Below are 26,749 nucleotides of genomic sequence, written 5' to 3'. Positions count from 1 at the left end.
ACGGGACAGCAGCCATTGGACCCCCAAGCCCTCCCCCCGGTGCCTTTCCCAAACACTCGGTTCACTTTCACCTAAATAAACCGGCGGTGTCTGAACGCCGGCAGGACCTGAGCCGGGCTCCCCGGCAGCTGTAACGCGGAGCTGCCTGCTAGTTACTCCCCGTGAGAGAGACGGAGAAATCAAAAGAGAAAAGGCTCACTGTTCCTGGCCTCGGGCTGCCGGAGCCGGACAGCGCATCGTGGTACCAGCGAGGGGGAAAATGGGGCAGGCCGTCCACTCACTGCAGCGCGGGGCGTCGCCACGAACGACAGCAGGGCGTCGGATCGGACAGTTTACGCAGCACGCTAGCCCCTACTGGGTGAGTGACACAACACACAGCGCGAAATGCACTGAAAAACGGTGTGGCCTAATGGATAGTGCACTAGACCAGGGCTGTATTCCCAGCTGTTCCCCTGGCCTGCTGGGTGGCCTTGGGCAACTCACGTCTGCTCTGTGCCTCGGTTTCCCCATCTGCAAAAGGGGGGAAATGAGTCTGACCTCCTTTGTCAAGTGCTTTGCAATCTACCAGTGGAAGATCTAGGTATAAACGCATCTCTATCTGAGGCACTCCCCTAGACGGGGACTGAAGACGGACGGTGGCTGTGATCCAGCCCGATATATAACTTGGTGTGACTCTGAATCACAGCGGCGGAGCGCCTGGGGGCTGTCCACAAAGTGATATTCTGTCCCCAGGAGTGGATGGGGAGACAGGACCCCTGACATTCCTGGGCTGGGTCTCACTCCAGACAGCGTTTCGCCTGGCAACTGAGGAAGGAATTGAGAGTTGGGGCCCAACAGGAAAATCAGGAGCCGTCACCCTGCCATGGTGGCAGCCCCAGGGGACCGACTCGTGGAGAGCAGGGTCAGACGACAGGGCGGGAGAAGCAACTGAGCCTCATGTGTAGTAGGGTCCCAACCATTGCTACTCCTGGCGGGAGCTATGGGTCCAAACGCTGCTAGTGTCGTCACCGTAGTGCGACTGGACGCAAGGCAAGAAGGATGGTCTGGGGATCAAATCCCATAAGCACCCATTGATTCTACGCCTGGCCCTGAGAGGGAGTGCTGTCTAGTGGTTAGAGCAGTGAAGCGGCAGTCAAGGCTGACGGGTTCCTCTGCTACTGATGCGCTGCGTGACCTCGGGCAAGGCATCTGATGGACACTAGATAGCTCTGGATTGAGTCAGGGGTAACTGTGCTTGATTCTTGACTAGGCCTCATGATGCAGGAGCCCCCTTCACTGCACCGCTACTGCAGCAGGCAGCACGGGCAAACGCAGGGCTAGGCTGCGTAAAGAAGCTCAGGACAGACCCGTGCTCCTATGGAAAGCAGCCTGGGATCTTTAATGTCCACGCAGAGCAGACGGGGCCCTAACTTTATGGTCTGAACTGAGACGCCCACAGGCTGTGTGGGACTCAGCCGATCTCCCTGGGAAGGACGGGCCTCAGCTGCCCTGGCCTGCTGCAAGTCCCCGGAGCCCTGTTCCGCCACCCCTGATGGCCAGGCCCCAGAGCGTCCCCGCCGGCGGGGGCTCGGCCATCGCCAAAGGGGTTAACGTGTACAGCTTTGCTTTTTTCCTGACAGAGATGAATGGAGCAGCCTCCACATTTCACTCCAATGGGATGTTCCGCTTGACAATTGACTACTCTCAGCTTTCAGCTCTGTCAGCTACCATTAAGGCTGGGATCCTGGCTAATTGGGTGCTTCATTAGGGGCATTCTTTACCGTTATTGCCGGCTGACAACCAGGCCTCTCTCCCTCCCCTGTAGGGTGGAGACCAGGACCCGCTCCTGATGCTTTTAATCCCTTCCCTCCATGCACAGGTCCCTTAGACGACATCCCCCCATACCGGCCAGGGGACCCAGGGGCTGTAATCTGGAGGAAATCCACCCCTCCTGACATCTCTAGACAATGCAATGCAATCCCAGGGCGTTAAAACTCTCCGGAGCCCCCTGGAGGCACCCGGACGAATTCTAACCATGTGCAGCTTGCGTTTCAGACAGCGCTGGGTCAGATCCAAGCTGGGCAGCGTTTCGAGGACTGAGGGCAGGTAAGTCACTGTCATGTGTCCCTCCCCCACGTCCTGCCCCCTGTGTATGTCCGTTAAGCTGAAGGAAGGAAGCCATCCCTCCAGCCCCCCTGCACAGGTCTCATCCAGGAAGGAAGGGTTCTCCACCCATCTCATTGAGGCATGTCTGTGTCACCCCCCTAGCCCCCAACTTTATGGTGCAACATGGTTTAGCGGTGAGAGCAAAGGATTGGGAATCAGGAAAGGAAACAGTCACTCAATGGATAACTGGACCGTGGAACTCATTGCCACAGGATGTTGCTGATGTCAAGAACATAGGTACGATTTGAAGACAGGCTGGGCGTTTCTATGGATAACAAGAATTTCCAGAACTATAATAGCCGATGCTCAGAAAGTTTCAGGAAGGATTAAAATTGCCCCTTGAGCTTCAGGGCTTAAGCCAAATTCTAACTATTTGGAGTTAGGACGAGACCGTCACAGGAGCAGCGTATCCCACATCTGCCTCCCGCTGGATTCTGGACCTTCCTCTGAGACATCTGGTGGGGTCACTGTGGGATCCTGGACTTGAAGGACCAGGGGTCTGATTCAGTCTGGCAATTCCTCTCTTCCAGTGATTCTGGGGTTCTTTTCCTGGCCCTGGAAGGGAAGGTAGTCTGGTGGCAAGAACAAGATGTTGGGGTTCACGACACCTGGGTTCTAGTCCTGGATCTGGGAGGGAGTGTGATCACTGAAGGGGCGAGAGCTGGGGACTGGGATTCAGGACTCCTGGGTTCTATCACTGGCTTGGAGAGTGATGTCTAGTGGTTAGAGCTGGAGACTAGCCATCAGGATGCCTGGGTTCTATTCCCAGCTCTGGTACTGATTCAGTGTGTCACCCTAGGCAAGTCACATCCCGCTCCTTGCCTCAGTTTCCCAATCTGTACACTGGAGGATAATGAAACTGCCCACTTCCCAGGGGAGATTGCTCAGCTGCCACGGTGACACTTCCAGACAGATTTTCAAAAGAGCTCAGCACCCAGAAACCTCTGGCTCGAGGCAACTCGCCTAAATTCACGTGGGGGATCCCCTAGCAGATTTCCTGAGGCCCAGTCCGTAAGAAAGGCTTGTCCGTCCTAGATTGTTCCTCCCATTGTTCCAGCTCTTTAGCTGCGCTTGGGCTGCACCTGTTGAGAGCAGCGGCTGCAGCACGCGACGAAGCGAAGTGCGCGCAGCGAGCAGCGGCTTTCGAGAGCCGAATCAAAGCAGTCTCGGCGCTGGAGGTTGTTGGCGGTGGCATTGCAGCCTTTCCCGTGGGGGCCCCATTTTCCTCCCTTGCCTTGCTGAGGCGCTACCTGCCAAGGCCCCTCTTGGGTGGGGTCGGGAAGGCACGAAGGACGTTGGCCCATGCGCCTCATGTCTTTATTAATGAACCCTCTCTTCTCTGCCCCCCCTTCTGTGGCAGCTTTCCAGCTGTCTTATTAAATAATCCCCATCTCGGCCTCGGTGCAGCAGCCAGGATGTTGACATGCACTAAACTTTCTAATCATGTTCCTCCAGGTGGCTCGCACTTGGCCTGGGACCGGGCGGGGGAGGGGGGCGTGATCGCCATGATGGGAGCAGACAACTCAGCCTATCCCGGGGTCAGTATTAGCCCCCCCTGAAAACCCCTTACGCAGCCCCCTTGGTTCTGGCTCAGTTACGCCAGGGCTGAAATAGCCACATTCACCTGGCCTGGGTTATCTTGTCCCAGAGCTTGTGTCCTGGGAGTGGGCGGGGCGGCTGGAACCCACGTGTGGCCACCTACAGGCCATGGGACAACAAACGTGGCCAAGCAGCCAAGTGTGGGTTACTTCTTATCAGCAGGAAACCATCCACATTCCCGGGACCCTTTTATGGACCCAGATCCTCAGGGCCAGATCCTCAGCTGGTGCAAACCTGGTGTAAACTGAAGTCAGTGGATTTACTACGCTGATTTATGCCAGCTGGGAGTCTGATGGGGACGAAAGAAGCGATCAGATAAATCAATAAACTGGGGGGCATCCAACTTGCCAGAGTCTCCATTTAAAAAAATCAAGCTGGGATGGAGATGGCAGCTGAGTCCGGAGTGCGCACGTCATTCTCCCCACCAAGGGAATCAGCTACGGATAGTTCCCTTTGGGCTTCATCTGGGCTTTTAGCTGATTTTAATTCTGTTCTCCAGTGTTGCAGGCATGTCTGAGGAGGAACGTATACAGAGCAAAGGCTGACTACAGACACACTCGGATTTCGGAAGGACACAGAACGCTGCTTTGAGGTAGATATAATCCTCTGAGTTTGACAGGGCTTTTTACCAGGGGACCTCACAGCACTTTACAGACATTAATGAATTCAGTTTCGTGACCCTCTTCCCTGGAGTGGGGTCAGTGTTACTACCCCCACTTTACAGATGGGGAAACTGAGGCACAGCCAATCCATACTCAAAAAGCAAGTCTGCAGCTGGACCAGGATTGCAACTGGCGCGTCCTGATTACCCGTTCCCAGCTCTACCCAACTGACAAGACTTCACCGCAACAGCACAGCCAGAGCTCAGATCTTCCTGTTCCAAAAGCACAGGCCCCTACCACCTGAGCTAAGGGAAAATCAATGCTAACTGCACAGTATCGGGCTTATGACACACAGCTGAGCAGCTCTGATTGTTGCCCATATATGCTAGTTTGCTACAGTACAAAGGGACTATGCAACCAGAAGACTGCATCAGAAAGAGACAGCAGCCATGAAATAACAGGTATTCCCACCTGGATTGATGCTTCATCTCCTTTCTAAATACCGGTACTTCTTTGGCCCCTTCCCACTGCTCGTTAACTCTCCAGGCCATGGGGACCCCCCAACCCAGTGTAACCTGCTGAGACACCCCTGGAGTGACACCAGGGATAAGTCCAGCCCCACCGTTTGCACGGAAGATGCCCCAAAACCAAGAGTTGCATTATTAGGTATACCACACCCTCAACATGCAAACCTCCCCACCTCAGGTCTGCGGCCATCAGCTGGGATGCTAAGGGCCCTCGCTGCGGAGTCTGTTCTAATCCCTCCGGGGTAATTTCAGCCTGAGATAACTTTCCCTGCGCCGGGCCCAGCTGTCACGTGCCTCCCCCCTTTTGCAGACAAGAGCGGAAATCTGTTGGACTGAAATTGCCTGGAATAAAATATTAGAACTAATGAACCGACTTTGCTCGCCCTTCCCCGGTCCACCCCAACCCACCCCGCTACACACAACCTTTGACAGTTGCCTCTTTATATGCCAGCCCTGTGTTAAACTCAGGGCAGGAAATTAACTCCTCTTCGGGGATTGCTTTGTGAGCTTTTAACTTCCAACGTTTTTAACTCTCAGATATTCACCCAAAAAAAAAAAAAAAGTCTTCTAAGAACATTTCCTATTCTACAAGCCCCTCGTGGGAGATTTAGCTCAAACCGGCTCTCGATATTTTTTTCACGGGCTTTTATTTTTTTTAAATACCCTGAGAAAATAAATATTCCATCTACTTCCAATTTGTTTGAAAGAACCCTCCATTCTCAGCGGTTGCTTGCAGTAATTCTGGCAAGAGTCTGATCGCGTCTGACTCTTCCTTGGTCATAATAATGACTTCTCTGACTTGGCAAATGGAACCAAGCCTCTGGGAAAGCAACAACAGTGATTTTTAAAAGGGCTACGCTAAAAAGTATCTTCTCGAGGGCCCGATCTTGCACCACCAAAGCAAGTTTTGCCATTGGCTTTGAGGGGACCAGAATGAGGCCACATGTGCTACTGTGATCGAAACAGGAAAGGCCTTAAAAAAAATAATCCCATTCACTTTGCACCTTTGGTTTACAATGTAACAAACTGCTCTAAGAGGCAGTATGGTCTGGTACATAGGGCACTGGCTTAAGAGCCACCATTCTGGAGTTCAAATGCTGGGTCCGGGAAGAAATGGGTAAAACAGGAGATTGGAAATCAGGACTCTTGGGTTCTATTGTCAGCTTCCCTACGGCTCTGCTCTGTGACTTCAGGGCAGCTTACTTCCCCATCTGTTAGGATAATGGAGTTTGCCGCCATCTGGTGTTTTTCGTAAAGCCCCAGCTCCCGGAGTCATGTGATCATACAAGACCCACATTTTTAAAAAAACAACTAAGTTGGCCTTCATGGTTGCAGCTGAAAGTTTGAAAAAGTGACCCCGAAAGGCTCAAAAGCCACAAGGCAAAGAAAAAGAATCCAATGTATTTTTTTTAGTCTCGTGATCTTTGGGAGGCCCGAGTCATGATTTTTGAAAATATGGAATTAGCATGTGCATAATGATGCTCACCCTGTTTTGTTAAGTGTTATGGATGAAAAGCAACTATATAAGAGCAACCAGTTATTACTGAATCCAATCTGCTGGGTTTCCCTTTCCGGTTCCCGTTTCTCAGCCAACGTTTGGGATTCCCCCGGGTCCAGCGAAAGGTTTAAGCATTTTGGCTCCTATTCGTTTGAGCAAAATTGTATTTATTTATTGTTAACAAAACCCACATTTTGAACCTAAAATGACCTGAGCAAGAGGGCGTCCGTCGCACACTCACCAACCAGCTCAGGAAATCGAAAATGAAAAGCACTTGTCATCACGTGCTCATACTGCCCCTGCAATGATCTGCAGAGGGAAGCCTGTTCGCCCCACACAGCATTGGGTCTGCACTGAATCAGAAATGTTTGTGTGCAAAGAGAAAGCGGAATAAACCACTCACTTTCTAAAACCAGAATGTCATTCTCATCAAATGAGGGACAATTCCACCAGGCACAGAAGAAATCAGACCTCCAGTGATGATGATGATAGGTCCGCAGACAGCTGATCCATTCAGGAGTTTATCAATTACTTCTCAAAGCAAGGACAAGCCCAAGCCCCAGCTTGCTAGTAGCCAACAGAGAAGTTGGCTACACTGGGATCCAATCCCTGGGCTGGAGTTTAACTTTGCAAATTAAAAGCCTGACTGAGGACGTTTTGCAAAACACAGTTAGGCTCATCTCCCTGTCTAACGCTCTGCCCACAGTGTCGGTTTGCCACCAAGGTAGCTGCATCAGTGCACCCACCTTAGTGCAAGCCACGATTTGCACCTTACGTTTTATGCAGAGGTGCGTTCCGCCAGTGCAAACAGTGGTTTACCCTGTCTACACTGAGGGTTGGCACCAAAGCCTGGAATTCGGGCAAAGCCCCAGTGAGGATAAGGTTTAAATCTCTTTGCTGATACTGCTTCCCTCCAAGCCCCACTTCCTCCTCCCTTCTGCCACTCGGTCCTGATTGTGTTCAGTGGCTTATTCCATATGTACACACCCACACATGGTGCCATTTGCTAGGGTCACTGTTAATCTGGAAGGAACCATTCTTGTTCAACAAAGGTGCATTCCCTTCCCCAACGGAAAAACCGGAAAATCTCCAGCTGGCTCCAAGCACCAGGAAGCAGCTTCAAAACCTAACAAAGGGGCCAGAGAGTCGACGTGAACCCCAATAAAGAACCTTTCTCCCAACAGCCACAGGAAGGGACAGTCCCCCAGCACCTGGGATTCCCTTACAATCAGCGACTAGGCGGAAGGCATCCCAAGGAGGATCAATGACTTCCCTACACAGTCTCTAACCCTAATCCTCCCTCTTCCCTGCCACTGGCCCTCCCTGTCCTGGGGATTGGGCCCCATCTCTCTTCCCACTGAATCCATGCTGAAATGTGAACCTGGCTTTGGCCATAAATCAGAGCTCTGCACCCTTGCCTGCGCCAGATCCAAACACAATCTCTTTGTCATAGGTCTGGAAGACAGAGTCGGGACACCTGGGTTCTGCTTCCCTTCTGCTGAAAGGCGTATGGGCTCATGGTTAAAGAAAGAAGTCACTTCCCTTCTCTGTGCCTCAGTTTCCCCTTTTATAAAATAAGGAATAACAAAAAGCTCTTTGGGACACTGAAGATAAAACATGATACCACAACACTGGGTAGTAGCCTCCTGGGCCCTAGTTAAACCCCACAGGATTAGCCAGTGTCCCAAGGGTTAAATAAGACCGTTTTTTCCTTCCAAGCAGCCCCCTCTACCCGTGGATTCTGCTCCATCTTTCACTGACACTTAAAAATCTTACCTACACTTGCCTTTCCTGAAATCTCCTTCATTCAAATTGTCACAGCTTGATTGTGGGTAATAAGCCTATTGTAACGCAAAATAAAACAAAACCCCCAACTCACTGTGGCCATGTTTTAAACATACCCTGATGAAAATGAAAATGCGAGATAACACACACACACACCCCGGCTTATGTTGCATTTTCCCCCAGTAAGTATGCAAAATCCAGCTCCTCATTTCTTATGTGGGACTGCACGGGAATGACTCCCCCAGGAGGAGGTATGTGCGTGTGCTTTCTTTCCGAAATATTAAGCCTTTTTTTTCTCCATTAATCCTGTCGCTCTGTCGGTTCCCGGCATGTCCATAGCTCGCAATGGACTTCATGCCGGGAACATTTAAGGTAGTTATCCCATCTGTTTCTCTTTCTCCTTGGACGGTCTGTATTAAAATGCCGCGGATTGGAGCCCTGGCCTGTGTGAAGCTAAACCCCGTGTCTGTGGGCAATGCTAATGCCGCTGCACAGACAACAGGAGGTGGCCGGAACCCATTAAGGTTACATTGAGTGGATTTTTTTTAATTTTAGTTCTGTATTTATGAAAATACCCTGGCTACAGATTAATTTTCTTTGCTTAATAGTTAATTTTGCTTCGCCAGGAAAGGGAGGGGTGTATGGGCTAGTGTTCAGAACAGAGGCTGGAAATCCGCATTTCTTCTGGCTCTGGGAGAAAGTATGGTCTCGTGGAGAGAGGCAGAGCTGGAAGTCAGGACTCCTGGGTTCTCTTCTGAGTGAGGTGTAGTGGCTGCAGCAGGGGCCTGGGCATCAGGACTCCGGGTTCTGCTCCGGGAGGGAGTGTGGTTAGTGCAGGACTCTAGCTAGGTCTACACTACCCGCCTGAATCAGCGGGTAGAAATCGATCTCTCGGGGATCGAATTATCGCGTCTCGTCGGGACGCGACAATCGATCCCCGAATCGACACTCTTACTCCACCAGCGGAGGTGGGAGTAAGCGCTGTCGACGGGGAGCCACGGAGGTCGAGTTTGCCGCCGTCCTCACAGCGGGGTAAGTCGGCTCCGATAGGTCGAATTCAGCTACGCTATTTGTGTATCTTAAATCGACCCCCCCTGTAGTGAAGACCTGCTCTGATTCCTGACTTTGCCCTCATTTCCCCATCTGTAAAATGGGGTGATAACAGCGACCTGCCTCAGGGGGACCGAGGTTTATTTTTTCCACGTTTGAGGCACCTGGAGGAAATGCACCGCACAAAGGGAAAGCATTGTTATTATTCCTCCTACCTGGGAAGGTTTCGCTAGTTCCACTGTAGCTCCTGTAAATGCCTTTGAACCTCCTGCTGAAATGCTATTTTGTAGCTGCTGGCCGCAATGCGCTTCAGTGAATTACCACAGTTATTCCTACGCCTCCTACAGCAACAACACAGGACGGTGGGGAGGCCGGATGGGGGAGGAGAGGGGAACAGGACGATTTCCCCTCTTTCTCCGTCAGAGCAAGGACCCCACAACGCTGGGAAATGAGAACCCTGCGTCTTTCCTTTTGGGCACTTGGAGTCCTGACCAAACAACAACTGCTGCTGGCTCTGCCGGGGCTTTCCCTGCCCTCGGCCTGTATCAAAGGGCAGAAACTGGCTCAGACTGAGACAAAAGCCATAGAAGTAAAAAAGGGGTGGGGGATGCTATAAATATATTCACTGTACGTCTGGAAATGGCTCCTCTCCACCCCCAGAATCTCCACTTCTCAACGTGGCCAGGGTCTGGATGCACATCAGGACTTCAGGGGTCCCTGTCTCTTTAAGAGACTGATCCTCCACTTGCACTGGGAATCAATCAATCAGGAGTAACGAACGCCACTGAAGTCCGTGGGGCTGCCTCTCCATTCTCCTGTCGCTCGTGAGGCGGCTTATCCCACCGCAAAGCAGGCGTCAAACGCTGCTCTTCTGATCTGCACTGGTGGAAATAACTACCCCGGGCACCAGAGAACGAGGCTCATAACAGAACTCCCAGGGGTATCAAACCGGAGAGCAGAGAATCAGGCCCCACGACTGTATTTAAAGGGGCCAGGAGTGTCTGTAGTCTGATGGGGAAGCGAAGCAGGGGGGAAGGTGGCACAGAGCGTCTGACAACAAAAGATCCAAGGAGCTGCTGAGTGAAATTAATGACTGGTAAAAGTGGCGGGACCTAGCATATGCCTCAGCCTATGGAATTCACAGCCCCAGGTGCTCGGAGAGTCCGATACTGGGGGTCAGGTTGGTAGACACGGCTGGGTGGTTACATGAGCAATAACCACGTGTGGAGCTGTCCGTGTTGCAATAGGGATGATCGTGCTGCTGTATTGTGTACGCTCATTGCCCGAGGGATTGGAAACATCAGGTGTAGGCCCCCACTGGAGGACAGGGAGGGAGGCACTGGCTAACCTGCCCCAGCCCTGCCCCAGCCGGCCGTGCACTCAGCAGGATGGATTCTCCGGGCGCAGCCTCGTCTTTGGGGGATGCGGAAGGGGTATCTCTATTACAGTGGGCACGGAGAGCACAGCAGACAGAAATCACAGGGCTCGTGGGACTGCTTAGCAGAGGCTCTAGGACCCCAATCCAGATTCAACCTGTACCCTGCGAGTGAGGTTATTACTCTCCTCCGTCCTCTCAGCACGTGTGTGACGCTGGAAGTGGAGTAAATCCTTCCCGTTTCAGTGTCCAACTATAAATACACTTGGCTGCTAACACAATCCTCAAGGTGCCAGCTCAATCGGCCGTGTTTACAGCTGTCTTTCACTGTGTGTACATACCGCACCTCGCACAATGGGGCACGCCGACCTCGCTTCGGGCCTCCAGGCACAATAATAACATTGATTGTGACTATTCCCTGCCTTGGGTTATGGATCAAGATGAGGCCGGGGGGGCCAAACTTTGATTCCGGTTAAACGGGTGTCAATCTGGAGTAATCCCACGGGAGTCTCAGGAGTTACTCCGGATTGACAGTAGCGTCACTGAGGTCAGAATAAAACCGACTGTAGTTTATCGTGTGTGTTACGGTAACATCTCAAAGTCCCAACCCCGGGTCGGGGCCTTTTTATGCTGGGTGCTGTGCAGGCATTTTGGAAGAGGCAGGCCCGACCCCCGAGAGTTCACGAGCTAGTACTGGGAAAAGGGGCTGTGCTGCATGTCTCCACTGGAAGCCATTTTACATTGAAGAGGAAGGCTGGCCTTGTGATTAAGACACTGGCTGGGAATTTAGAAGAGCGAAGCTCAATTCCTAGCTCTGCCACAGCCTCCCTGAATAACCTTGGGCATGTCGCTTCATCTCTCTGATACCTCGCTTCCCCATCTGTAAAATGGGAACAATAATCCTTCCTTTCTGCCTTGTCTGTTTAGGCCATGAGCCTTCCTCTATGCGGATGCACAGTGCCTCGCGCAATGAGCTCCAGTCTCGAGGCACTACAGTAACACACATGCCATCAAAGCAATGGGATGGATTTGGCCCTGTGCCTCCAGGATCAGAATGGGGTGAATGCAGGAATTTCCCAGAATGCCACTCGCCAGTCTGATGATCACCCAAGGATTTGCCAGGCAAGCTGTCAATCAGCACGACACTGCCTTGCCGAGGCAGTCATAGGGTGAGAGGTGCGGCACGAGGGGCGGGGAAAAGGGGACATTGGGGCAGGCGGAGGGAGGAAGGGAAATCAGTGTGCGGCTGGATCTCACAGCAAGTCTGTAATGTGGTCTTGAGGGACCTGCCATACACACTCCACGTAAATTATTTAATTTCTCCAAACTGCTGCACCTTTATAAATCATTAAAAGCTGCTTTTGATCTGTGTTAATGAGGTTTCCTGAGTGCAGTGCCTGGAAATGCGGTTCGACATGAGATAGCAAATCAGCTAATTAAAAAAATAAAGAATGAGAGAGAGAGAGTGGGACAAAGACACAGAGAGAGAAAACAGGTGTCTGGATGGGGAAATGAAATCAAACTAGGAGGACAGAAAGCCACGTGTAAAGTCCCCTCCTCGGGAAAGGCCGGAAGTAATAGAGGGGTGTCTCTCTCTCTCTCTCTCTCTCTCTCTCACACACACACACACACACACACACACACACACACACACACACACACACACACACACACACACACACACGTTGTTTGGGTTTTAACCCAATTGGGAGGGGAGTGAGAGGGAGTTTAGGAAAAGCCTGCTAAGTTTGTCTCATGATGTTTCTTATGGGATGGGGGAATTTGCATTTGAAATTTTAAAGCAGGTCAGCAAATCTGCTGATTAATATTAATAGAAAGAAAGAAAGAAGCCCATTTATTATTTAATTTTTATTTCTAAAATCTCACGCCTGTATCAACACCCATGTATGAGCCACTGCAAATATAAACTCATTCAAAAATCAAATGGGTTAGGTACCTGGATTAAAACCACAACTCATGCCCCAACAATGAAATTCCCACCCTCCTCCTCAGTCCCACAACTCCAAACTTTCAAAAATTGGCGGGTCAGGCCCCCAAAATCACAAGGTTTGCTCAAAACTCATGAGAATTTTTTAAAATAATACATTTCTTTTTACAAGCCTTCTAGTGTCCGAGCCTTTAGAATGCTGCCAGGTCCCCATGTTCAAGCTTTCCTCTACATGTAAGCTAGAAACGTACTTATTTTTTAAATGAAGACCGAGATACTCGGGCTGTCCCTTGATTCCAGCAGCTGAGGCGTTAAGAAAAACACTAAATCTTGTGAGACGTGGTAAAATTGCAAGAGTTGACAACACAGAACTTCCCCACACCCTTGGAAAGAGACAAGTCTGGCAATTTTGCTGTATTTTGCTGTGTGACATGTTTAGGCTTTAATGTTGTTAAAATTGTCTATATCTTTAAATCTTTATGGATCGTTCCAGCTGGGGAAGCCATGTAACCATTTTGTGCCTGGCTCAGTGCAGATTGTAAGAGAGGAGAGACACACACTGTGCTCTCACTCACATGGAGACTATACTTGTGTTCTGTCTGCTGGGCTTTGAATCAGGTCCTTAGTCTCATAATAAAGGGTCATTCTGCTTCAATTTCAGGCCGCAGACACCTTCCCGTTTAAACCTTAGATAGGAGGCAGACCCTTGCTTCAGATGATCCCAGCAGCTGTGGGGTCTCGCAAGGGGAAAGGATGGGAGAAACAGGGGGCTGCTCTGGGAAAAAAGATGGGCCCCAAATGTCCTACTCCCTGTAGTTGGGGGGAAGCTGGTGCCATTCAGCCAGCTGGCCTGGAGGAAGCTGACAGGCAGGGTCAGGCGATTAGACGCCTGCAGAGCCCGTGTCAAGCGTTACTTCCCCAGCCCTGACAGCTTTAATATCAATATTTATCTCAACTACAAAACTCTGATCCCAGCTACATATTCAGCAACTCGATTACAGTTATCTGGAATGATTGTGACGGCTTCTATAGATGGGAGGTTAGTTTAGGCTTAATGCTGTTTGACAGGCCTGCTGCAGCCCGTGGCCAGGAGCTCCGCGCAGTGCGACTGGAGCCAGACAGCACCCGTTCCAGGGAATCGCTCGGTAAATAAATAAATAACCCCAGCCTGGGTAAAAGGGCTTCTATGGAGCCAGCCGGGGACAGGCCTCTGTGTACTGCCAGCTCCCGGAGGCTCAGGAGAGCCGGGACTGGCCATCCGGGCCCTGCCGGAATAGACGCTCGGGGGGGGGGGGGGGGGGTACCTGATTCTCAGTGATGATGCTGAGGCCTCCTTTGGTAGCCCGTAAGGCCTGAAGGTGGAAGTGGCCCCTGAAAATCCGCCCCGTGCAGGGGGCTTCCCTGGCCTGCGTGGAACTACACACCCACCCTACAGAGTAGATGGGCACCAGGCACGTGAGGGGATGTCCATAGGAGGCAATGGGGTGCAGAGAATACTTTAGAGCAGCCCGGAGGCTTCTCCAGTTACCCCAGACAGCATAGGAGGCAATGGGGTACAGAGAATATCTTAGAGCAGCCCGGAGGCTCCTCCAGTTACACCAGCCCCAGAATACAGGAGTGCAAAGATAGCTTAAAGCTACCCTAACATTCCCCTGATTCCTCCCCTCCATCACTTCCCCTAACACAGGAAGAGAGCCACTGAGACTCAGGCCCTGGGTTCAGAGCAGGGCGGAACCCAAGGTGATTGCAGTGCCCCGCCGCAAGGGATTCTGGGTCTCATTCAAGAGCAAAGGAAGAACCAGAATTTCTGTGCCCACTCTGGATGGACACGAGGTAACGCCTCTGAGAGGAGGAAGGTGCTGCTACTGCAATGGATTCTGGGAAGCAAATGGATCCCCAAAGCAAAGATCCTGACCTGAATTTCTGTGGCCACCACTAGAGTCCAGTTTGAGTTCTTGAGAAGAGAAGAACCAGAAGGGCGTTGGAATGGACACTAGAGGGAGCAGGAAACACCCCATGGCACTAATGCAAGGACGCTGCATTGACTTCCTCTCTGGGCAAGTCATTCAGGTAAAGCTTTAACAACCCCACAGGGCGTCGTGTTCCCTGACGGTGCAGGATAAATCCACAGGCACAATGACTTGTCAGCATAACACCTGTTCTCCCCCCAACGCTTCTAAATACACGCCAGCCTCTCGCCATCACAGCCACCTCTAAGGTCCGAGCGGGGGAAAGCGCATGGACACTTAGCAAACCCACGGAGGACACCTGTGGAAAAATTGGAAAGAGTCCAGCGGAGGGCAACAAAAATGATTAGGGGTCTGGAGCACATGACTTATGAGGAGAGGCTGAGAGAACTGGGATTGTTTAGTCTCCAGAAGAGAAGAATGAGGGGGGATTTGATAGCAGCCTTCAACTACCTGAAGGGGAGTTCCAAAGAGGATGGAGCTCGGCTGTTCTCAGTGGTGGCAGAGGACAGAACAAGGAGCAATGGTCTCAAGTTGCGGTGGGGGAGGTCCAGGTTGGATATCAGGAAAAACTATTTCACTAGGAGGGTGGTGAAACACTGGAATGCGTTACCTAGGGAGGTGGTGGAGTCTCCTTCCTTGGAGGTTTTTAAGGCCCGGCTTGACAAAGCCCTGGCTGGGATGATTTAGCTGGGAATTGGTCCTGCTTTGAGCAGGGGGTTGGACTAGATGACCTCTTGAGGTCCCTTCCAACTCTGATATTCTATGATTCTATGATTCTATGATTCTCCGCTCCTGTGGGAACGTGTCCTGGGCACTCAGCTTGGAACCTCAGGGGGTAAGAGGGGCCCTGAATTTTTTTCCCCGTTGTAACATGAGGTCACACTAAGCAGATGGCTGAGAACCACTAGCCTAAGCAGTGGTGGATTCACAAAGGCTGAGAAATGATGGACCAGCAACATCTTAACTAGAAACCATTGCGGAACTGGCATTCGGTTTACGACAGATAAAATTCTGAGGTCTTTGGTATTGACTCAGTATATCTACACAGGTAGTTAGATACTCCTAGAATTCTGCCTCTCTCTATCTATCTATCTATCCTTTAATACTGCACCTACAAGATCTACAAGAATGATCTGAGGCTGGAAAACATAATGAGAGACTTAAGAAACGTAGTGTATTTAGCTTATCAAAGAGAAGGTTAAAAGGCAACTTGATCTCAGCCTATGTAAGGAGGAGATGTCTGATAGTAATAGGCTCTTTAGCCTAGCAGACAAAAGCATAAAAAGGTCCAGTGTCTGGGAGCTGAATTCAGCAAAATTCGAAGTGGAATTAAGGACCTATTTTACAAGTGAGGTTAATTAGCCACTGGGACAGCCAACCAAGATAGAGCAGGGTGGGAAATGATTTTTCTCTCCCCATGAAAAAAAATCAGCAAAAATCATTTAGGTTTTGTCTAAATGACATTTTTCAAGTATTTGTTGAAAAACTGTAAACTGAAAAAAAATATGTTTTTTCTAGGAAAACCCAACCATATTTGTCAAAAACAGATATTTTTCACAAAAATGTCTGTTTTTCTCAAAAAGCCAGTTTCCAAAGCACTTAGAGATAATTTTTTCAGCCATCTCCCTCCATGGATTCCCCATGGCTCCGAGTTCTCAGATCCAGGCTGGACACCTTGCTCAGAGATACGCTCCTGTTTAGCCACCAGTTACTGGGCTGGCCGCAGAGATCTCTGGGTGAAATACAATGGCTTGTTGTGACAGAGTGTGCATACCCCGTGCTGGGCCGGAAGCGGTTAACACCACACTATGGGTAGAGGAAGTCCCGCCCCTCAGACCGTACTGGGCATGCTCCAAGTGCTATGCTAGTATAAAAGGGAGCAGCCCCTCAGTCTGGGCTGACTGCTGGAGAGGGAGGACCTTTGTTAGTCTCCGGTTGAGGAGCCATCACAGCACTTGCCTGCGGGAGCTGGAGATCCCAAGAACCGGCCTGGAGATCTGTGGCCAATGGAGCCCCAGGGAATTGCCCACGCTGAGGAACCTCGTGACCCCGATGCCCCACGGACTGCAGCTTCAGGAAGCACGGAAGTGACCCACAGAGGGTGACCGAGTGGTACCTCCACCCGTGTGAGGTCAGCATGTTTTGGTGGGATTCCCTGCTGACCCAGTGGAGGACCACTCTGCCACTGATAAGGCCCTGAGTCGGGGGCCCAGTGGAGTTGGGTGGGCCCGGGCCCCCCTACCTGGGCCACCATCTCCGTGGTGGCGGCCGTCGGGTATTGGCCACTAGGCCGCACTGCCCTGTATCTGAGGGCTGTTGTATTGATTCTGGCCACTAGGCCGCGCAGCCCCAGACCCAAGGACCACTGCTTTCGCTATGACCCTTGAACCCTCAGTGCGATGAGGTCCAAGATAGTCAGGCAGATAGTAACCACAGTATCCACACACCCACTGTCCACCCCGGCAGGTAACGGGGTGTGCATACACCGCCACACATGTGCTCAGCGGGTGGTCAGACTAAATGATCAGAGTGGTCTCTTCTGGCCTTGGAATCAATGGGTCCCACAGCTTATGGACATCTACGAACGTAATATGTTGTGTTTCCTCCCCAGAAGTTTGTATCTATCACCTTGAGTTTCTTCTCATCCTTCTTGCCCTGCCTAGAGCCTCTGGCACATTCACTCTTGAGTCCTGATCCCTTTCTCTCCTCCTCCTCCACATCCCTCCCATTCTTTCTCTCTGCTCTGAGCTGCGTGGATGGCCTGCCCCAACCTTGACTGCTACAACATGCTCCGGGGCCTGGACTCTTGTTCCCAGGGCCACGCTCATCTCATTAGTCACAAAGGTCGGCCCGACGTGCCCCAGCTTGGCTTCAGAATCTGCTTCCTCCGTTTGTGATTCAGTCCTCAATCCCGTCTTGTGCAGCCTGCAGGGATGACGCGCTTCAGTATCCGTAAATCCTGAATGGATTCTTTTTCCATCCGGCATCCAAAGGAAAAATTAACTGTTGGCTGCAGGATCCAGGCTGCTTTCGAGTAACAACGTTCAGATGGCTCCTTACTCCACGGGGTCCCAGCGTCCTTTTAAAAACTAGTAACTGCGTCTCGCAACACCCCAGTGTGGGTCTGAGCATCGCTGCGTCTGCTCTACAGATGGGGAAACTGAGGCAGGAGAGTGACTTGCTCAAGGTCCAACAGTGGGTCAGTAGCAGAGCTGCAAATAAAACCCAGGAGTCCTGTCCCCCAGCCACCTGCTTTAAGATCTAGGCAATGTATACTCGCTGTTTCCTGCCGCCTCCTGCTTCCAGCTCTGCACAGCCCTCCCCTAGGGCTGGTTCCTCCATATGCACAGTCAGGTAGCTGGGCAGTTCTCCTGGGGACCAGGAGGTGAGGCTGAATTTTAGGTTGTTGTGAGGCTCCTCCTGCATCCCGTAGCCAGTGTCCTGTGTGTGCAGGGGGCGAGAGTGGTACCTGGGCATCTGCATTGTTGCAATGCACCAGCCCGCCCGGGTTCCCCAGACTCTCCCACAACACGCGTGCCGCAGTGCAGACGGGTCTCCCGCGGAGCACAGCTGCATAGCAAGGTGGGGCTACTCACCCTACACAGGCCCTCCGAGGCATGATGATGACGACAAGGACTCAGCATCCAGGAATTAGCTGCTTCCTTCCCTGCAATTGCAGAGGGGACCAGGCAGGAAGGAGGGATCTGCTTGCTCCAGTATCCAAGGCGAAAGCCTCTGGCTTGGTTCCTCTGGGCACTGGCGTATCAAGAAGATGCCACCAGGCTGCTGCTGTGAGCAGCATGTCCCCGCTGCCTCGTTAATCTAATTAAAGATGGAGTTTGAAAAGTGGTTTGGACAGAGCCAGGCCTGGGTTATTCAGGGCCCAGGGCCATCTCGACTTTCTGCCTGTTCTTTGTATCACCTGCTCGCTGCCAGGATCCCAGCTCCCCTAGCCCCATGCCACATCTGCCCCAGGCTCCTAGCAGCCCTGAGACCTGACCAAACTGGGGGGTTGTGCAAAGCATCCTAGAAGCAGAAGCGCAGGCAGCACTGGGTGATTAAGTGAAACAGACAAGAGTCTAGACTCTCTGCAGTCAGCAGTTTTCACAGGCCCTGCCCTCGCACCCTCTCTGGTAACAAAGGATCTGCCAGACCACATCGAAACATCGGTCCATCTACCCTACTATCCTGCCTCTGGCAGTAGTCGGGAACGGATGCTTTGAAGGAGAATAAAAACAACCCCTCCAAAATCCCATAAGCACTTGGATAATTATGCACAGAGGAGAAAAGATTCCTTCCTGACCCCTGTAGCAAGGAGTTTATGCCCTGGTGCATGAGATTTCCATTCTCCTCGTTAGCTTAGTTTACGTAGCTAGAAATAACAGAAAGCTGCCTGCCACCCTAGGGGATCGCCCCACTGGGACACAGTGCCCCCATCTGAGGGGGACGTGCCAGTGTGGGAAAGAGGGGAGTATTGATCCCCCAATCCCCTATTCTGACAAACAGAGCCCTGTGGTTCATGTAGAAGTGCTGAGTAACTGACCCTCAAACTGCCTGCGCCCCTCGTTATTCACAGGCAGAAGCTGTTAAAAAAAAATGGCTGAGGGAGGATTTGAACCTCCATTTCCAGGCAGCATTAGGATAGTAAATGAGACACTTAGACCACTAAGCCATACCCCCCAGTTGCCTTGCTACTTCTCCTCCAGCATACTTGAGAGTTTCTCTAGCATTCACGCCTCAGGCAACACCATCTTAGAAAGATAGCAAGAAACTGCCTCTCAATGTGACATCTCAGAGAGGGGAGAAAGGAGAGAGCAGGAAAAAATTTTTCCCTCCTCTTATTCTATGTTGCAATTATGGGCTGAGATCTTCAGAAGCAACTAGCAATTGCAGGTGCCCAACTGGAGACACCTTAGAGGGTCCTGCTGCCCAGAGAGCAGGTGCTCTGCACTTCTCAGAATCAGGCCTCTTCCAGGTGCCACGCAAGATCACTGGTCTGCTTGGTGGTCAAAGGGACTGTTCAAGGTCGCTGGTGGACACAATCACACAATGAGGCATAGTCCCATGCCTTAACCACAAGCCCAACCGTCCTCTGGAACGGGCTGGAAATCTTGGCCTTGAAAGTCAAGTGTTAGCACTTCCACCTTCCCTACCCTGCACAGATTCCTAGGACATCCACAGCAAAGGAAGCTTGCAATGCAGAGCTGGCAGTCTTTAGCAGGCTGGCTGTATAACGCACATATCCCCAGGCCAGCACCTTCAGGCAGTGGGTCACTCCATGCACCACTCACAAACATGTGGCCTGTGGCGAGGAATGGTTTCTTTTCCCCCCCACTTCCTAAATTTACTTTTTTTTAAATTGCTTTTTAAACTTTCCAGTGGGTGATATAAATGCCATCAGCTATCTAGCACTGACACAATGAGGTTATGGCGAGCCTGAGCGAAAAAAAAAAAAAAAAAAAGCACACGCACACACTTTCAAAGTAGAATTGGAAGGGGCAAGGGATTGTGGGTAATGGTATGCAAATTATCATGCAGAACTGACACTCGGCTGCTGGTGATTACTTTCCCAAGCTGAAGGTAATCACTTTCAGCCCGCCATGCAAAATTCGCAGGGAAATCTGTACGAAAACTGCCACCAAGGGATCTGTGAGGGGGGCAATGAACCAGATGAGGGGATGTTGAAGGATCTGGCGGTGGGTCGTGCTTTTCCCTATCCCCCTCCCTCACCCCCAAACAAGCAATAAAAAAGTGAGATCTCATCAGAAGATAGAAAAATGTCCTGATCCTGAATGAGGCTGGTAAAGTCCTGGAGTTGCACTTGGAGTTCCCTATGAGCATTCGTTAATCATGCAACTTAGCCCAATTTCTGTCCCTTCATACCAGCACATGAGTCCTGCTGGCACCTTCAGACCCCCTATGCATTCCGTTTTTACCAGCACCGTGCTAATTCTAGGCCAGTTCAGCCGCGCCCCCGAGAGACCATTCGATTTTAACACACAGACTTTTACAAAAAGAGGAAATGACTTGCAAGGAAAAGCAGGGCAAAGAAAACGAAGAGCGAAGGCAACTTCACACAAGCTCTGTCCATGGTCCCAGAGGAACTAGATGTTTTGGCTACAGTGCTCCGTGGCGGAACAGTTCAGGCTGGCATTTAAATTGTCATCATTACACTCCAGAGCTAACGCCCCAGCTGACACTTCATTTTCAGCCTCATCTTTTGGGAAATGCTTATATGCTACAATAATGGGTTCCACAATAGAAAAAGAAAGAAAGAAGCTGTTCACATCTCCCAGAGCTATTGTTGGCAGTCCTAGGAAGACAGCCCTGTATCTGTCATGCTCAGGTTTCCTTCACTGCCAAAAGGGCTAGAAAGTTACATTTTGTTTAAATGAAAACTTAAACTGTACATGATCTGTGGGGCCCACTGGAAAAGTCTGAGCATCCCAGGAGCAGCTTGGAACCAATCAGATTAACGTACAGGTCAGGTACCGATTCGGAATCTGTGACTGAAAAGTGGAGGTCTCGCTGGGTCTCAGTCGTAGCCCCCTGACTCTGTCAGGAAATATCTATGCTGCGGGGGGGAAGTGTGATTTTAACTCAGTTTAAAATAGCAGAGAAGTCCCAGTAACTAGGCTTTTAACTGAGCTCTGCCGCTTGAGTTCAAGGCTGCAGTGACCTGAGCTGCCGTGTCTTCACTGCTATTTGAACCTGAGTTAAGAACACAACTTTTCTGCCGTGTAGACATACCACTTGGTAAGGGGCTACGTCCCTCGTGGAGGATTCTATCAGTGCCATGTTCTCCAGCCCAGGTAGCTTGGGAAACCTGGAACAAGGTACTCTGCACCTTGTTCCACCAACCCAGCTTAAGGCTATGTCTTCACGACGGACACCGCCTACACCTACGTCTTCCCCTAGCCGAGACACAACCAACACCATTTTCTGTTGGTGTAGGAACACCACCTCCCTGGACGACGTTAGCTACACTTATGCCACGTCTACACTACAAAACGAAGTCGACTTAGCTTATGTCAGCATACAGCCGCTGCGGTAATGCCATCGCTTGTGCGCTTTGCTCCTTGTGTCGGCGGTGCGCGTCCTCACTAGCAACGCTTGTATCGATTGTACTGTCAGCGTGAGGCATTGTGGGAAGGCTCCTGAAAGCCAGGAACAGTCAACAGAAGCAACGCAGGGTCTACACTGACACTGAGTCGACCTAACTATAGACTTGGACTCTACACCACTCCCGGAGGTGGAGTTATTACGTCGGCGGGAGTGAAATGTTAAGTGTAGACACTTCCATAGTTAGACTGACGTAAGCTGCCTTGCGTCAACCTAATTCTGTAGTACAGACCAAGCCTCACAGAAGCCCTCTTAAGGGGACATGAGTTGCGTCTACACTGTGAGTTTTGTTGGCTTAGCCAGGTGGGTCGGGGTGTATGTTTTTCAACAATGTAGCTATGTCGACGTAACTTTGAAATGTAAACCAACCCTAAGCTCTTGCATTTCTTGAAGGCGTCACAGGTCACCAGTTCTCTTGCAACAGAAGAAAACAGCCCTTCCCAACCCACAGGGCTCTTTACACAAAAACAACCCCAAGACAATCTGCGGTGATTGATAATAAGGCAGAATCTAAACAATTCCAGGCGGGTCCTATCGCGGCTTTGGTCTCATTCGCCCAGAGAAGCACTCAGCCGTTCTCACATCTCAAATGCTCTCCAGACGACACACTTATCTGATAAGATGTGCCCTCAACCGTACATATTAATTTGGAGCTGAATCATGCAGACCAGCTCTGGATGTATGAGACAAGCTACAAAGTGACTTGGATGGAACAACTCTTCCAATGGGCTTTTATACATATATTATTCCTCCTTCGAGGATTCCGGGCTGCGTGTTGTGTACTGATGGAGCAAGACGCCTCGGTCATTGTCCTGATCCTGAAATAAATCCATGTGCCACCCCTAACATGCTATAAAAACTCCAGGGTTCAGTGGAGGGGGAGCCTTGGGGCTCCAGGCTTCAGCCGCCGGGCAGGCAGTGGAGGGGCTTGGAGCTCACAGACCCCTGGTTGAGAACCACTGCTCCAGGAGCTAGAGTAGGGGACTGGGAGTCCTAGATTTTATTCTCAGTCCTGGAAGGGGAGCATGGCCTAGTGCTTCCTGCATGGGATGGGGAGACAGCACTCTTGGGTTCTATTCCCACCACAAGGAGGGAAGCGGGGAGTCGAGGGTTTCAATGTGGGACTAGGAGTCGGGACTCCTGGGTTCTATTCCCAGCTTGGGGGAGGGGGATGTTTCCAGTGGTTCATAGCCAGGATCTTGGACACTTCTTCCCCTCTCTGTACAATGGGGAAAGTGATACTAATTCACCTCACCGGGGGGTTGGAGGCTTTAATGGTTGTAAAGTGCAGAGCGAGCCGGGTGCAGAGGGAAGGGAAGTGGAAGGAGAAGTCTGCAAACTGTTGGTGCTGAAGTCGAGCAGCAAACAAGAGTTTGTGTTAGCCCCACCTCCGTAGTTCTGTGGGGCGCAAGGGGGGCATGTCCTCCCTGCCCAGGCCCTCGCTTCTTTCCTGGGTGCTTTCAAGTGTCCCAACATACTGTGTCCCAGCGCCGCAGTCCCATCCCTCCCGCTACTTTGAAGTGCTGCAGCTTCAGAGTCAAGGGGGCTTGGGGGCTCTCTGTCCTGAGGCCAGCAGGCACTTCGGAGGGTCAGGCCAGGCTAAGGGGAGTGTTTGGAAAAACACATCCTTTCGCTTTAACACCAATGAGCACTAAGCTAACTGGGGAGATGTTTTCCAAAATCCCTTGGGGTTCACAGCAAGCGTCCCCGGAGCTGCAGTTTTGCCCCTTCGGGGGCAGTGCTGGGGGATGTCTTACCCACAATGCAAAGCATGTGCCTCTCTGGTGAATGGATCTGCAATACAGGCCCCAACAGAGATCCCGAGCGCTGCAGGGGGAGCTGCTCATTTTCATGCTTCAGAATTGTCCAGAGACTCTTCTCTGGGGATTGAGGCCCCGATCCGGCAAATGCTTTTGTGTTCCTGCTTAACTTCCATGAGCAGTTCCATTGATTTCAGCGGGAGAGCTCAGAGTAGTGAAAGGATTTGCAGTGTTGTTGTAGCTGTGTGGGTCCCAGGATATTAGAGACCAGGTGGGTGAGGCAGTACCTGGTATTGACCAACTTCTTGGTGAGAGAGGCAAGCTCTTGCAGCTTACACAGAGCTCTCCAGAGCTTGCCTCTTTCACCAACAGAAGTTGGTCCAATACCAGGTACTGCCTCACCCACCTGGCCTCCGTAGTAAAGTTAAGCAGATGCTTAAGTGTTTGCAGGATCAGCTCCTACATGGATAAATCAGAAACCTCTTAGAAAATTCTTTATTCCTTTAGATCACTCTGTCCGAGAGACCCCCCCAGCCACGAGCAAAGTCACGGGCCCTTTTTCCCAGGAGCCAGACAGACCAGAGCTGGTTAAAAAATGACAAGACAATTTTGTGAAAAAATTCAAAAAATTGAAGCTTACCCCCCCCCCCATTTTCAAATGGTTGAAAACAGAACAAATGTGGTGTGTGTGTGTGTGTGTGTGTGTGTGTGTGTGTGTGTGTGTGTGTGTGTGTGAAAAATTTCAAATTTTCAGATTTTTAAATTTTCAAAGTTACAGCATAGCTGAGTCACAGACTTTCCTTCTGCCTTTTGCTACTTCAAATTTGTCCAAAGCAGGGGGAGGTTTTTGAAACGCGACACAGCGGCAAAAGGAAAAATGAAATCATGAAAACAGGAGGCCACACGAAGCCGGGCACACCTCATTCAGTGGCATTCAGTAGGGAGGAGAAATAAAGGATAGAAGGGGAGAAGCGGGAAACAACAACAAAAGAAAAATCTCAAATGTCAAAAATACTGAAAATTTTCCATTTTGAAGAAAAACTGTAAAATGTTAAAAACCCAAAAGCTTTTCATTAACGTTTTCGGTTGGGGGAGCAGGAACCCCCACTTTTCATAGGAAAACAGCTTTGACTAGTTCTGCTACAGCCATGCAGGCCTTGTCCACGACTGCTCTTACTCCATCACTGTAGTTCAAATGATGCAACTCCCCTAGTGTGGATGCTGCTATACTGGTATAAATGTGCTTAGACCGGTGTCCAGCTAGTCCCGTGGGGGAAGGGCAATATGCTATACTGGTATGAGGCACCCATAGAGATAAAACTGCTTCCAAACCAGTTTAACTATTTTGGTTAAACACTCCTAATCAACAGTTGTACCAGAACAAAAAATACACGTCAACCAGCCCATTGTGAGAGAGAGTCCTTGTCCCAAAGAGTTACGGCCTCCATTTTATTCTTGGGAGTAGCCCCCTTGAAATCAAGGGAACTATTCACAGCAGTAAAGTTAAGCACACGCACAACAGTTTACAAGCTCAGGGCCTAAATTAACCGGGGGGGGGGGGGGGTAGACAGTTGTTTTTTTTAAATCAGCGTCAAGCTTAGTTTCATGTTTTGGGCCTCTTGCGTTAGCATCACGCTGCCGTATTTGGGTTGCACACTTTTCCAGGGGAATACTGTAGTTGTTTTGGTTTTAGTTTTAAGAAAGAAAGAAATCCCTTCCCACTGGATTTAAATTGATGGAAATATTTCCATTGGTCTAAAGTTCCATAAAAACTTAAGTGTTTTTTTTAAACAAAACATACTTTGGGACCAAATTTGATTTGGCAGCACAGATCCTTTAACAAAAGCCCTGATCAGCCTGTCGTCCGATACTGCTGTAATGACACAGTATAAGATAGATGGACGCACGCACAGATAGATGGGTATATTGCTAATGATAGACAGATACTGGTTTTCCCCTGTCTCATAAGGTTGCCTGCTTCACTATGAAAGAATCAGAAACAAAACCCAAAATAATTTTTTGGGCAAAAATAATCAGCCTCCCAAATGCCAAACATGTCTCTCAAAACCCCAGACGTGTCCAAGCTCCTTTAGCCAATCAGTGGCTTTTTAACCATTTCTATCTGCTCCCCCCCGCCCCAGCCCCGCGTTTGCTGTTTTCTTCCCAAGAAGGTGGAAAATCTATCAGAGGCCACACAAATATGGTAATTGAAGCTGCAGCCCCTCTCTGAGTTGAGCTATCATTAGCCCCCATAATCAAAGCTCCCTGGAATTGTACCAGCTGCTGTAATTCACACCACTCACCCTTCATTAACATGGATGCTCGTTAGCCAAGCACTGAGACTAATCAATACTGCCATTAACGAACTATCCTGAATTAACGCATTGTAACCTGGCAGGCCTTAGGATCATGAAAAAGGTTTATTTTTTCCCTTTCCCAACCTATGTTGCCATAAATTCCTAGGTCGGATTGGTGCCCTCCCCGGGTATGTGCACACAGCAACTCAGAGCTTCGGTCAACTGACTCGGGCTGGCCGGTCTCACACTCAGAGGCTAAAAAGAGCCATGTAGACGTTCTGTTTGGGCTGGAGCCCAGGCTCTGAAACCCAGCAAGGGGGGAGGGTCTCAGAGCCAGTTCCAGTCTAAGTGTCTACACAGCTGTTTTAGCCCCATCACGCAAGCCCAAGTCAGTTGACCTGGGCGCTGAGACTGGCTGCTGTGGGGTTTTTTTTGCAGTGTAGACGTATCCTTGGGTGTGTGTGGCGGCCGTATACCCATTCTGTTTGCCTGAGCTCCCTTTGCCGACTAACTTGCATGCCGTCTGAGGTCCTGATTCAGAAAAATGCAGCATGTGCTTGAAGCGTCCTCTCTGACTCCGAGCCCAACCCACGAGGCTCCTGCCACTGGGCAACTCCCTATCAGACAGCGCCTCATTCTCTCACATTCCAGCTTCCAAAAGACTTGAACTCCGGCCGGGTGCAAAGAGGTGATGTGATGCTAGATTACCCCTGAATAAAGGGCTTTTTGCTCTGAAGAACCCCTTCCTTGCCCCCTGCCCCATCCTTCTCTGTAAAACACAGAAATTGCTTTTCGGCGATTTCCAGCTATGCGGCATCACCAGTTTGCAGCCACCTCTGGGGTGGAGCGTGGCCGCAGCATTCACAGTGCACAAAGAAGCTGCACCATGGTTTGAGACAGGAAGTGAAGAACACTGCAAGCTGAACAAAAAGGGTGGGGAAAGGGTAGTCTGATCTATTCGCATGGCCCTCGCTGCTGTAGTATCTGAGCCCTTCAACATCATGAATAGATTTTATCCTCATAACACTCTGGGAGATAGGGAAATATTATCCCTATTTGAAAGATAAGGCA

General features: G+C 50.6%; 1 protein-coding gene across 1 annotated transcript in view; it reads right to left on the bottom strand.

Moving 5' to 3' along the window:
• EFNA2 (ephrin A2) overlaps positions 1-26,749 on the bottom strand; it is a 150,875-nt gene that overhangs the window by 56,228 nt on the left and 67,898 nt on the right. The gene's annotated exons all lie outside the window — the stretch shown is intronic.

This window comes from Chrysemys picta, chromosome 25 (genome assembly GCF_011386835.1).
Source record: "Chrysemys picta bellii isolate R12L10 chromosome 25, ASM1138683v2, whole genome shotgun sequence".
Classification (NCBI taxonomy): Eukaryota; Metazoa; Chordata; order Testudines; family Emydidae; genus Chrysemys; species Chrysemys picta.
This window is presented reverse-complemented; position numbering and strand designations above follow the sequence as displayed.